This window comes from Triturus cristatus, chromosome 2_1, assembly GCF_964204655.1.
Source record: "Triturus cristatus chromosome 2_1, aTriCri1.1, whole genome shotgun sequence".
Lineage (NCBI taxonomy): Eukaryota > Metazoa > Chordata > Amphibia > Caudata > Salamandridae > Triturus > Triturus cristatus.
Window position 1 is genome coordinate 6,907,780 of NC_140581.1, and position 13,200 is coordinate 6,920,979.

The 13,200-nt window shown below is 53.4% G+C and overlaps 1 protein-coding gene across 2 annotated transcripts in view; it reads right to left on the reverse strand.

Moving 5' to 3' along the window:
* Positions 1–12,926, reverse strand: part of LOC146863596 (sphingomyelin phosphodiesterase 5-like) — a 198,214-nt gene extending 185,288 nt beyond the window's left edge. For both annotated transcript variants that reach the window (XR_014969041.1, XM_085627607.1), the window contains exon 1: positions 12,862–12,926. The gene's annotated coding sequence lies outside the window, so the exon portion shown is untranslated. The remainder of the gene's footprint in view (positions 1–12,861) is intronic.
* Positions 12,927–13,200: the final 274 nt, after the last annotated feature.

Below are 13,200 nucleotides of genomic sequence, written 5' to 3' on the forward strand. Positions count from 1 at the left end.
CGCATGGACAGGATCTCCGAGGGTGAGTGGGAGATGTATTCAGGTGCCTCTGTAGGGCTCATGGACTGGATCTCCTAGGGTGAGTGGGAGATGTATTCAGCTGCCTCTGTGGGGTGCATGGACAGGATCTCCTAGGGTGAGTGGGAGATGTATTCAGGTGCCTCTGTAGGGCTCATGGACTGGATCTCCTAGGGTGAGTGGGAGATGTATTCAGCTGCCTCTGTGGGGTGCATGGACAGGATCTCCTAGGGTGAGTGGGAGATGTATTCAGGTGCCTCTGTGGGGCGCATGGACTGCATCTCCTAGGGTGAGTGGGAGATGTATTCAGGTGCCTCTGTGGGGCTGATGGACAGAGTCTCCTAGGGTGAGTGGGAGATGTATTCAGGTGCCTCTGTGGGGCGCATGGACTGGATCTCCTAGGGTGAGTGGGAGATGTATTCAGGTGCCTCTGTGGGGCGCATGGACAGGATCTCCGAGGGTGAGTGGGAGATGTATTCAGGTGCCTCTGTAGGGCTCATGGACTGGATCTCCTAGGGTGAGTGGGAGATGTATTCAGGTGCCTCTGTGGGGCGCATGGACAGGATCTCCTAGGGTGAGTGGGAGATGTATTCAGGTGCCTCTGTGGGGCGCATGGACAGAGTCTCCTAGGGTGAGTGGCTCTATGGTCATTCTGCGGCTGAGGCTGCTGTGAACATGCGTCTGTGAAGGTTTGAGAGGACATGTGAACGTCAGGCTTCTGTTTACGACAGAAGATGCCCTGGTCTTACTGTGAGGCTGAGGTGTTAGACCTCCCACAGTTCCGCCTGACAAAGGTTTGGAGATGGACCGTGAGGGTCCTTTGGGCATCATTAGAGACGCAGAAGGAGTGAAAGGCCGATACTGGCCCCTGTGAGGGATGGTTGGGAGTTGCGTGGAGTGTGGCACTGCTGACAAACCCCACGGCATCTTAAAACCCCGCTTGAGTCTGCTGCAGGGCCCCAGTGGACCCTGCCTGGGGGCCCCAGTGGACCCTGCCTGGGGGGCCTTGTGGATAGACTTCGGAATCTCGACAGAATATGACCGATCTTCCAGATACATCATTGCAATGCTTGCTTCTTTCCAGTTGGCCAGAGATTAGAACTGTAGACAGAGCCGGTGCCAACATGGTATCGGTTCCTTGAGGTCTTCCAGTAGAAAGGATTCCCCAAATCAGTTCTGATTGACAACGATGCTTAATTTATTTCAGAAGTGGTGAACAAAATGTTGGCTGTCAACAGCATGAAACACAAATGTATCTGTCTTCACCATCCCCCTGGTTATGGGACGGTAGAGAGGATTAATGGTGCGATCCTAGGTACCATCGCACTGGTAAAGGGGCTGTAGCAAGTTTTAATGGGACGATCAAGCACCTGCACTCCTGCGGCCACTCAAGCACCTGCAAATCTGCAGTCACTCAAGCACTTACACGCCTGTGGCCACTCAAGCACCTACACGTCTGCGGCCACTCAAGCACCTGCACGCCTGCGGACACTCAAGCACCTGCACGTCTGCAGCCACTCAAGCACCTGCACATCTGCGGCCACTCAAGCACCTACACGCCTGTGCCACTCAAGCACCTGCACGTCTGCGGCCACTCAAGCACCTACACGCCTGTGCCACTCAAGCACCTGCACGCCTGCGGCCATTAAAGCACCTGCACGTCTGAGGCCACTCAAGCACCTGCACGTCTGAGGTCACTCAAGCACCTGCACGTCTGAGGTCACTCAAGCACCTGCACGTCTGAGGCCACTCAAGCACCTGCACTTCTGCATCCATTAAAGCACCTGCACGTCAGCGGCCATTCAAGCACCTGCACGTCTGCGGCCATTAAAGCACCTGCACGCCTGCGGCCATTAAAGCACCTGCACGCCTGCGGCCACTCAAACATTAGCACATCTGAGGCCACTCAAGCACCTACAAGTCTGCGGCCACTCAAGCACCTGCATGTCTGGGGCTGCGGCCACTCAAGCATCTGCATGTCTGCGGCCACTCAAGCACTTGCACGTCTGCGGCCACTCAAGCACCTGCACGCCTGCGGACACTCAAGCACCTGCACGCCTGCGGACACTCAAGCACCTGCACGTCTGCGGACACTCAAGCACCTGCATGTCTGCGGACACTCAAGCACCTGCATGTCTGCGGACACTCAAGCACCTGCATGTCTGCGGACACTCAAGCACCTACAAGTCTGCGGCCACTCAAGCACCTGCATGTCTGCAGCCACTCAAACACTTGCACGTCTGCAGCCAGTCAAGCAGCTGCAGGTCTTCCTTACATTTTAATACATATGAGTCACGCTAAAGCAGGCCCTAAAGGCGTATAGGGTAGTGTGCATTGTTCTTAAAAAGTATTACGTGTGTGTTTAAGTTTTAAATGTCCTAGCAGTGAAAAACTCCTATAGTCGTTTTTCACTGCTGCAAGAACTATCTCGCCCATTGACGAACACTGGGTTAACTTATTACAATTTGTAAGTAATAACTTTGGATTAGGAGCAGCTAGAAGTATACCGTTCACTCACAAATGAATTCTAATTTTAAATCCTCTTCAATGGTAAAGTAGGATTTTAGATTACAATTTTGAAATGCTTCTTTTAGAAAGTTGGTATTTTCCTGCAGTTGCTGAGGCCTTCCAGGTGTTTCCAGCTGTCAGAGCCTGTTAATGGCTTCCCCACTGAGAACGTGTATTGGACCCAGACAATGAAGTATAGGACCTGGGTGTAGCTGACCGAGGGCTATCCTTGCCAGGATGGCTGGGGTGGAGCTGTTCCCTGTCCCACTTACACTCCAAAGAGTTGTCTCCAGAACCAGATGTGGGAGGATCCTAGAGGAGTCCCTCACTTCAAAGGCTGGCATCAGATATAAATATTGAACATTCAGCACACCTTTTCTGTGCACTCCAGGTCCTGTGGGCACTGCAAGGGAAGGACTGCCTTGTTACTCAGAGGACTGCCCTGCTGCTGGAGGCTTACATTGTTCGTTATTGGATTGCCCTGCTGCTGGAGGCTTACATTGCTCGTCATTGGATTGCCCTGCTGCTGCTGGAGGCTTACATTGCTCGTCATTGGATTGCCCTGCTGCTGGAGGCTTACATTGTTCGTTATTGGATTGCCCTGCTGCTGGAGGCTTACATTGCTCGTCATTGGATTGCCCTGCTGCTGGAGGCTTACATTGCTCGTCATTGGATTGCCCTGCTGCTGGAGGCTTACATTGCGCGTCATTGAACTGCCCTGCTGCTGGAGGCTTACATTGCTCGTCATTGGACTGCCCTGCTGCTGCTGGAGGCTTACATTGTTCGTCATTGGATGGCCCTGCTGCTGGAGGCTTACATTGCTCGTCATTGGATGGCCCTGCTGCTGGAGGCTTACATTGCTCGTCATTGGACTGCCCTGCTGCTGGAGGATTACATTGCTCGTCGTTGGATTGCCCTGCTGCTGGAGGCTTACATTGTTCGTCATTGGATTGCCCTGTGAAGGAAGACTGGACCTACACCCTTCATCCCAGGCTCCCTGAGCGACTCCAAGGGTCAGTTGGCTGACCTGTTCTGAGCTACAGAAACACAACAAGCTCCAGAGGTCTCCCTGCAACTGCCCGGCTAACCTGCTGCAACTGCACATGACTGAGGCCGTCCCTGATCCCCAGGAGGGGCTGGCACCAGAGTGCACTTCGCTACAAGAAGAGGAGAAATCCTTAATCATGAACTCTTCAAGCCTGATTTTAAGAACTTTTCAGCAGGACAAACCGAATTCCTGTATCCACCCTGTGTTCCATCGCGGTCGGTCTGAACTAAAACTTTTAAAGTGCAGCTCTCCTCTTCTGCTGATCGGAGTGTTGTTGTTTTGGTCTCATTTTCTTAACCCCTTGTGTGCCCATGACGAGCTGGACTCGTCATGGGCCGCGGTTGCGCCGTGCCCATGACGAGTCCAGCTCGTCATGAACCCCGCCCGCTAATGTAACGGCCGGCACAGGGCGGGGACAGGGCGTGGCACACAAGGGGTTGATCAAAATGTACTCTGTTTTTCTTAACTGGATTGGAATTATTCTTGTGCTGTGCTGTCACTTTCTTGCTGTTTGTGGCTGCAGAAATAATTTGCACAGTGTCTGTAGGAAGGTGGAATCTGACTGCATAGTTACCCCCCCACCCCTTTTTGCCTGGTGTTTTGCTGGTTTTTGACTTAGTTTGACTGGGATCCTGCTAATCAGGACCCGAGTCTATCTGTGTTCTCCCTAAATTGATTGCATGTACCTTAAGTACTCTCCAGATTGGATTCTGGGGTACCCTTATGAGTTCCTAGTATATGGTAAGCTATGTACCCAGGGAATAGGTACCCCCGAGGCCTCCCAGGGGCAGCAGCATGTATTATGCCACCCCTGGGAGACCATTCAAACTGACACCACAGGTCTGCTACTGCAGCCTGTGTAAGGTGGTGCATGCACCCCTTACTTAGATACAGGTTCACTATATCTAACCTTATCACTGCACATATAAACCTATAAGTCACTCCTATGACAGGCCTTATCAATCCTGAAGGCAGGGTGCTGGGTGTTATGTGAGGGGGTGCACCTGCATAAGCAGAGCCCATCTGCAGCCTTCGGAATCTATTTTAAGGGGTTGTTTGTTATGCAGCCATACCATATATATTTAAGTGCATTATAACCTCGCTGTAAACGTTAACTTTAAAACGGCTGTAAGGAAACATGTCGTGTTTGGTGTCAAAAACCTTGGAATCATACCTTCCCACCAGTAACTGGCGGGGGGGGGGGGGGCGGAGTATGATTCCACCCTCCTATAGCGAAAAATGCAACCTACCCGGCTACCCGGTACCAGCTTTCTCGACCTGGGCATCACAAAATGGATGGTGCAGCCACAGACACGAGTCTGCCCTCCTGCTGTTGAGCCAAGCTTGGCCAGGGGAAGGCTTGACAATAGGTTTCCTGTCGCAGGGAGGTGTGACCACCTCCCAGACAGGATTGAGTGTATTGGGGCTGGGTGGGAGCACTCTGTGAGTGTTTTAAGTCTGCACTGGGGGCACATTTGGTGTCCCTGTGCATAGCCCCGTTCAAACCGGTTGCAGGAGCCAATCGCTCCTGCTCTGGTGTGAAACTGGACAAAGGACATGGGTGTAGCCACCCCTCTGTCCTGACCCTCCCATAGGTGGGTCCCCAGAGTTTGTCCCACTCCTTCCTTGGGTATAAAGTAGGAACCCTGACTACAGGACTTTAGATTTTACCTGGACTAAACTCTGCTACAGAAACCAAGTACTTCGACGATCTACACTACGCTGGATGACTGAAGAATCTCCCTTGAAGTAAAGGAGTTACTCCCCTGAAAGGCAGGCACCTTTAACGCATCGGACCAGTTTGCATCTCCCGAGCTCCTGAGGACTCCGAAGATTTCTGCAACACAGGAGGTGGGTTCCCGAGGTCCCTGAGGTTGATCTGACCTCTCTGCAATTCTGAGACCAGTATCCCTTGTGGGGACCGTGCAACCCCTACCTGTGACAAACCGAAGACCTGCTGACCTTCAGGAGACAGCTCAAGACCTGGCTCTTGGACCAATAGCAGCAGCACCCCCCCACCCCCCCCCCCAGCGCCTTGAAACCCTCACGTGTATGTAGTGCACTTTACAAATTATTGATTGATTGAACCCCGATTCCTCAGGTATCATGGAAAACAGTACAGTAATTGTCGCTCAGTCACTCATGCTTACTTTTTCTCTGAATACACACAGAATGATGAGTGGGACATTTTCAATAATTATTTATTGATCAAGCATCAGTCTAGTGTAAACCAAATTTTCTGCGATAATCAAAAGACAGGAGCAGACAAAAGTGGTAGCGAGTGTAGGAGAGTAGGATCTGCCTCTTATGCTTACCCCCCCCCCCCCCTTTTTGCTGGTGTTTCACTGTTTTTCGACTTTAGTCTGGCTGGGACCCTGCTATTCAGGGCCCCAGCCTAGCTGCTTCCTCTCCAAATTGATTGTATGTACTTTAGGTACTCCACAGATTGGATCCTGAGGTACCCTTGTGAGTCCCTAGTATATGTTATACTATGTAGCCAGGGCATAGGCACCCCAGAGGCCTACCAGGGGCTGAAGCATGTATTATGGCACCCCTGGAAAGCCACCCAAAATGATGTAACAGGTCTGCTACTGCAGCCTAGGTAAGGTGGTGCATGCACCCCTTACTGAGGTAAAGGTTCACTATACCTCACCTATCACTGCACATACAAACCTATCAGTCACTCCTATGGCAGGCCTTAACAATCCGGAAGGCAGAGTGCTTGGTTATATGCGAGAGGGTGTCAAGGCATGAGCTGAGCCCATCTGCAGACTTCGGAATCTCTTCTCTGGGGTTGTCAGTGGTGCAGCCGGAACATATACTCTAAAGTGCATTATCTCTAAAATGGTTAATGCTAACTTTGGACTGACTGCACGGAAACATATTGTGTTTGGTGTCAAACACCTTGGAATCATAGCCCCACATCAGTTCTTGATGTGAGGATATGATCTCACCCTTCTGAAAGGAGAGACATGGCAGTACTGGTATACCCGGTAGAAACTTAACAGAGCCCTGGCATCACAAAATGGAAGCCTCTGCCACAGACCCGGGTCTGGCCTCCTGCTGCTGAACGAAACTCTAGCAGGGGAGGCCTGGACAATAGGCTTCCTGTCACAGGGAGGTGTGACCACCTTCCAGTCAGGCTTAAATTTATTGGGGATGGGTGGGTGCACTCTGAGACTGCTTTACGTCTGCACTGGGGGCACATTTGGTGTCCCTGTGCATAGTCCAGCTCAAGCCGGTTGCAGGGGCTATAAGCCCCTGCTCTGGCATGAAACTGGACAAACGACACAGGTGTAGCCACTCCTCTGTCCTGACCATCCCCAGAGTTTGTCCCACCCCTTCCTTGGGTATAAAGTAGGAACCCCTGACTACAGAACATTAGATTTTACCTGGACTAAACTATGCTACAGAAACCAAGTGTCCTTAGACGATCTACGCCTTGCTGGACGACTGAAAAATCTCTCTTCGAGTAAATGAGTTACTCCCCTTTAGAGTAGGCACCTAAACGCATCTGACCGGTTTGCATCTACGCAGCTCCTGAAGGACTCTAAAGATTTTTCAACACAAGAGGTGGGTTTCCAAACTTCCCCGAGGCTGACCAGTGTTCTCAGAAAACCTGAGACCCGCAGCCATGGTGGGGACCGTGCAACCCGAACCCCTGGACACCGTGCACATTTGCAGCAGCATATGCGTTTTGGCAACCCCTGAGGCTGTGCTTTGGGCCACTTGTAGTCCAGACCCCGAGCAGTGATTTCACAGAAGATTACCGGCATACACTACACGAGTGACCCTTGGGCTGGTGTTTAGTGATTCCTCTCGAGGTCCCTTCGTGATCTCTGGTCCGTCGACCTGTGGGTCCCTGAGAAGGGAACTATAACCTTAAGTGGGCTTGCCTGGTTGCTCCAGACTCTCCTTCGCTTAGGGAGTCCACAGGACCTTGCTGATCCACACCAAAGCTGTTTTACTCTCACCGCATGGGTTGCAGTTGCCAAGGCTTGTTGGTCTCCAATCCGGACACCGACCCCCCCATCACTCGACATCCTTCGTGGGACAGCTCGCCTGCGGACTTTGGTCGTCGTCGACGCCTCCTGGTCCTCGTGGCTGCAGAGTCAAGCTTCACCTCTTCGCACCTGAAACACCAGACATCCGTAGGCATTCGTCTCCCGAGCCCCTGGTCACTGGCAAGTGACCCAGACTCTGTTGCCCTCTGCTTTCAGGTTCTTCACAGCTCCGATCCAGGCTTGGATCACACTGGACACTTTTCCTCTTCACGGCAGCAGCACTTTGCAGCGAAGATTCCCAACACCATTTGACACCTATGCACCTGGCGTCCCTGGGTTAGGTAACACGAGTACTCTAGTGCTCACATGGGTGCTGGCCTTAGAACCTTCTAAGTTTGAAAGGGTTTGCTCAAAGTCCTCTCCTAAGTGTCCTTTATCTTTAAAATTCCAACCGCGACTTTCCCATAGGATTGTACGAAGCTCGTCGCTGTGTTCTCACACTGCACGCTTCCCCCGTGGGTCCCCTGTGTCACTACCTTGGGTGGTTCCTTGGGGTCCCAGCGATTCTACGTGCTCTAGGCACTGTGTCTAGTCAAGTTGTGGTTCTTATACCACTTTTAGTATATGGTCTGGTCTCCCCCTGGAGCCCACTGTGTATTGTGCCATTTACTGTCGTTTTAGTCCTGTATTATTGTGTGCCTTGTTCTCTAATCTCATAAAGAGATTAGTAGGGAGTGTTTAAAAATAAGTACATATATTTTATATCTTGTGTGGTTCTCATTTCATTCAGGAGGTTATAATCTGGTAAACCAAGGTGCTTTACACTCCGTCAAGACTTAGCCTGAAGGCTGCTCTCCACAGCTACCACTAGGATAGCTTTCAATAAAGGTTGTCTTTAACCTATCACCATAAGGGGTTGTTTGGACTGGTACAAGGTGCCCACTAGAACTAGTGGACAGCATATACCACGCCAACTTCTCACAGTGTCTCCATGTTAAGCCTGGCTGCTTTGGGCCACACTACTGAAAGGTTCAGCACAGGTTAGCGGCTTTTGGGGTTCACTCTGGCAGGATTGTGCTTGTTCCTCAAGAAGGGGTTTCACCCCCTCAATCAATAACCCAATTTCATACACTTCACATCTGCGGCTATTCAAACACCTGCACGTCAGCAGCTAGTCCATATCACGTCGACTGCTAGTCAAACACCTGCACATCTGGATCCAGTCAAACACCAGCACATCTGCAGCCAGTCAACATTGCACGTCTGCAGCTAGTCAATCACCAGCACATCTGCAGCTAGTCAAACACCTGCACATCTGGATCCAGTCAATCACCAGCACATCTGCAGCCAGTCAAACACCTGCACATCTGGATCCAGTCAAACACCAGCACATCTGCAGCCAGTCAAACACCCTCACCTTGGTGGCTATTCAAACCCCTCTAGGATACATGTCATTTTTCCCTCACAAGGTCAGCTTGCACGGCTATCGTCGTGCCAGACTCGAGTGACCGCATCGAGACACTCAAACAAAGCATTATTTTATTTGCAGAAGTAAATGTAGACAACAAAGATTCTTTCCAATTAATGTATATGTAAAACCACATTTACACAAACAGAAAACCATAACTATTGTGATACTATTTTTACAAGTCCCGACACAAAGCAATACAAAGATGTGCCATCTCATCTGACCCTGGCCGGACCCGTGGGATTCATGCACCGAGATCAGGAGGGGGGCAGAGACACGTCAGGAACTCTGAGCCTTCGACAGGCTGAAGTTAGAGGCAGCATTGTGAGAAACAACAGTGTCTGTGCACTGTGTCCAGAGAGAAGGGCTGGGGGGAGATGATGTGCAGGTGTGAGGGGGCAAGTTAAAAGGTAATGGGAGGAGTAGAGACCTGGGCAACAAGTTCGCTGCAACAGACGACATCCGCTCCCTCCTGGATAGAGGAGAGACAGTAGCCCACATCCTCCTCGACCTTTCAGAGGCTTCGACACAGTCTCACCGCGCCCTAACACGCAGACGTCACGGTGCAGGGATCTGGGACAAGGCCCTCGACTGGATCCGCTCATTCCTCTCTGGCAGAATGCAGCGGGTCAGACTCCCTCCCTGCCTCTCGGACCCCACACTGACCACCTGCAGAATCCCTCAAGGATCCTCCCTCAGCCCCACGTTGTTCAACATCTACATGGCTCCTCTCGCCCCATCATCAGAACCCACCGACTCAACATCGTGTCATATGCAGACGACACCCAACTCATCCTCTCCCTATCCAACGAGCCCAACACCGCCAGACACAACTTCCAAGAAGGAATGGAAGCCGTCGCCAAACGAATGAAGAGCAGCTGCCTACAACACAACACGGAAAAAACAGAAGTACTCATCATGGGCCCACACCCCGACGCCTGGAACGACACCTGGTGGCCCCCCGCCCTCGGAAGTCCGCCCACTCCCACAGTCCACGCACGCAACCTTGGAATCATCCTGGACTCGAACTCAAAATGGACCGCCAGATCAACTCCGTCTCGTCCTCCTGCTTCCACACCCTCCGCCTCCTACGCAAGACCTTCAAATGAATCCCCCTCGAACACAGAAAAACACTCACTCATGCCCTGGCCACCAGCAGGCTCGACTACGGCAACATACTCTACGCCGGAATAAACAAAAACCTCACCCGCACGCTACAGAATATCCAGAACGCCGCCGCAAGACTGGTCCTCAACCTGCCAAGACACTGCCACATCGCCCAGCACCTGCGCACACTCCACATCGAAGCTAGAGTCACCTTCAAGATGCTAACACACGCTCACAAGGCCCTCCACGACACCGGACCAGCATACCTGAACAGCCGACTCAAATTCCACGCACCCCAAAGGACCCTACGATCAGCCCAACTCTCCTACGCCATGGTCCCTCGCACCAGAAGTCCAGGTCGGGAGGCTTCTCCTTCCGCACGGCCAGAGCCTGGAACGACCTTCCGCTCCACCTCAGACGACATCACTCCCCAACTTCACGAGGGACCTCAAAACATGGTCTTCTATAGACCTCCTCCTTGATGGACAGGACCTTGCGCATCCCACCTCCCCCCCCAACCACCCCCCTCCCCCAGCGCCTTGGCCCTTACGGGTGAGTAGTCGCGCTAACAGACAGGCTGCTGACGATCACACAGAGCACGGGGACAGCGCTTGGGTTGTGCTCTCACTTCATCATCACATGCCGCTGTGTTTGGGGTAAGAGTTTACAAAACACTCACCACATACAAGCCACGTGGGGCGGTTCACCGCGGTCTGTAGGTAGGTGAGGCGGGAGTTAGGTCTGAGGAGTGTGAGTGGGTCTGAGGAGGTGGGAGGCAGAAGGAAGGTCTGTGAGGAGGCGTGCTCTGAGGTTTGAAGGGGGGGCCATGCGACCAAGTACCACTCGGAAATATTTCAGGGGAGGAGGATTCCAGGCACGTGTGCTTCGAGGACACACATGGCGCTATTCCGGAGTGTTTGGACCGGACACTGTCGCACTATGGTCGACGCAAAGGAAATCACTGTTGAGGTAAAGCGTCAGCAGAGAGTGGGTGTAAATAAAGAATACAGCAAAAGGCACACTTACAATAACCTGTGACCCTCCCCCCCCCCCCCCATCCCGTCTCGTTGGTCACATGTGAGGCCCTGTTTACATCTGAAAGAAACTTGTTTGTATGGCTCTTGCATGAAACAAACAAACCTGTCACTGCATTTGTCTTAAATAGACTCACAACACACATTAAAAAGAAATGAAAGGAAACAGTATTTACAACCATCAGTGTAGGAATGATTCCAGGCCACCAGGGCTGGCTCTGTCAGGGGCCCCTGAAAGGCTGGGGGCCAGGGCCCACTTTGCCCATGCCTTCAAACGACTCTGCAAAGCACCCTCCAGACACACACTCAAGACGCACAGAGCCCTCCAGACGCACAGAGCCCTCCAGACGCACAGAGCCCTCATGGCACACAGAGCCCTCATGGCACACAGAGCCCTCATGGCACACAGAGCCCTCATGGCACACAGAGCCCTCATGGCACACAGAGCCCTCATGGCACACAGAGACCCCATGGCACACAGAGACCCCAAGACACACAGAGACCCCAAGACACACAGCGCCCTCCAGACACACAGCGCCCTCCAGACACACAGCGCCCTCCAGACACACAGCGCCCTCCAGACACACAGCGCCCTCCAGACACACAGCGCCCTCCAGACACACAGCGCCCTCCAGACACACAGCGCCCTCTAGACACACTCAAGACACACAGAGACCCATGACACACAGATCCCTCCAGGCACAGAGCCCGCAAGACACACAGAGCCCTCCAGCCAGACGCACAGAGCCCGCAAGACACACACAGCCCCATAGACACACACACACAGCCCCCAAGACACACACACACAGCCCCCAAGACACACACACACAGCCCCCAAGACACACACACACAGCCCCCAAGACACACACACACAGCCCCGCAAGACACACAGCGCCCCGCAAGACACACAGCGCCCCGCAAGACACACAGCGCCCTCTAGACACACTCAAGACACACAGAGCCCTCTAGACACACAGAGCCCTCTAGACACACAGAGCCCCATGACACACAGAGCCCTCCAGGCACAGAGCCCGCAAGACACACAGCCCGCAAGACACACAGCCCGCAAGACACACAGCCCGCAAGACACACAGCCCGCAAGACACACAGCCCGCAAGACACACAGCCCGCAAGACACACACTCAAGACAAACAGAGCCCTCTAGACAAACTCAATACACACAGAGCCCTCTAGACACACAGAGCCCGCAAGACATACAGAGCCCGCAAGACACACAGAGCCCGCAAGACACACAGAGCCCGCAAGACACACAGAGCCCGCAAGACACACAGAGCCCGCAAGACACACACAGAGCCCGCAAGACACACACAGAGCCCGCAAGACACACACAGAGCCCGCAAGACACACACAGAGCCCTCCAGACACACACAGAGCCCTCCAGACACACACAGAGCCCTCCAGACACACACAGAGCCCTCCAGACACACACAGAGCCCTCCAGATGAGCCCTCCAGACACACAGAGCCCTCCGGAGTCACGGAGGTTCACTACAAACTTCCCAAGACTTCCTCCAAAATTTCCCAGATCCGGTGTAAACTCAGACTCCTGCCAACATCCTCAGATCCCCCTCCCCCGGGTCTTCCCCAGACTCCCCTAAACCCCCGGGACTCCCTCCCAGCCCCTCAGGCGCCAGGCGTTATCCAGCCCTCCTACCTTCCTCCCGCCGGTGACACCCGGGCAGTGAGAGCACTTCCTTATTCGTGTCTCCGCCCTCTCGCACCACACACGCCCCCAGCCCTCCTACCCTCCGGCCCCAGCCCTCCTGTCCCCTCCCTATCTCACCACACACACCCCCAGCCCTCCTACCCTCCGGCCCCAGCCCTCCTGTCCCCTCCCTCTCTCACCACACACGCCCCCAGCCCTCCTACCCTCCGGCCCCAGCCCTCCTGTCCCCTCCCTATCTCACCACACACACCCCCAGCCCTCCTACCCTCCGGCCCCAGCCCTCCTGTCCCCTCCCTCTCTCACCACACACACCCCCAGCCCTCCTAC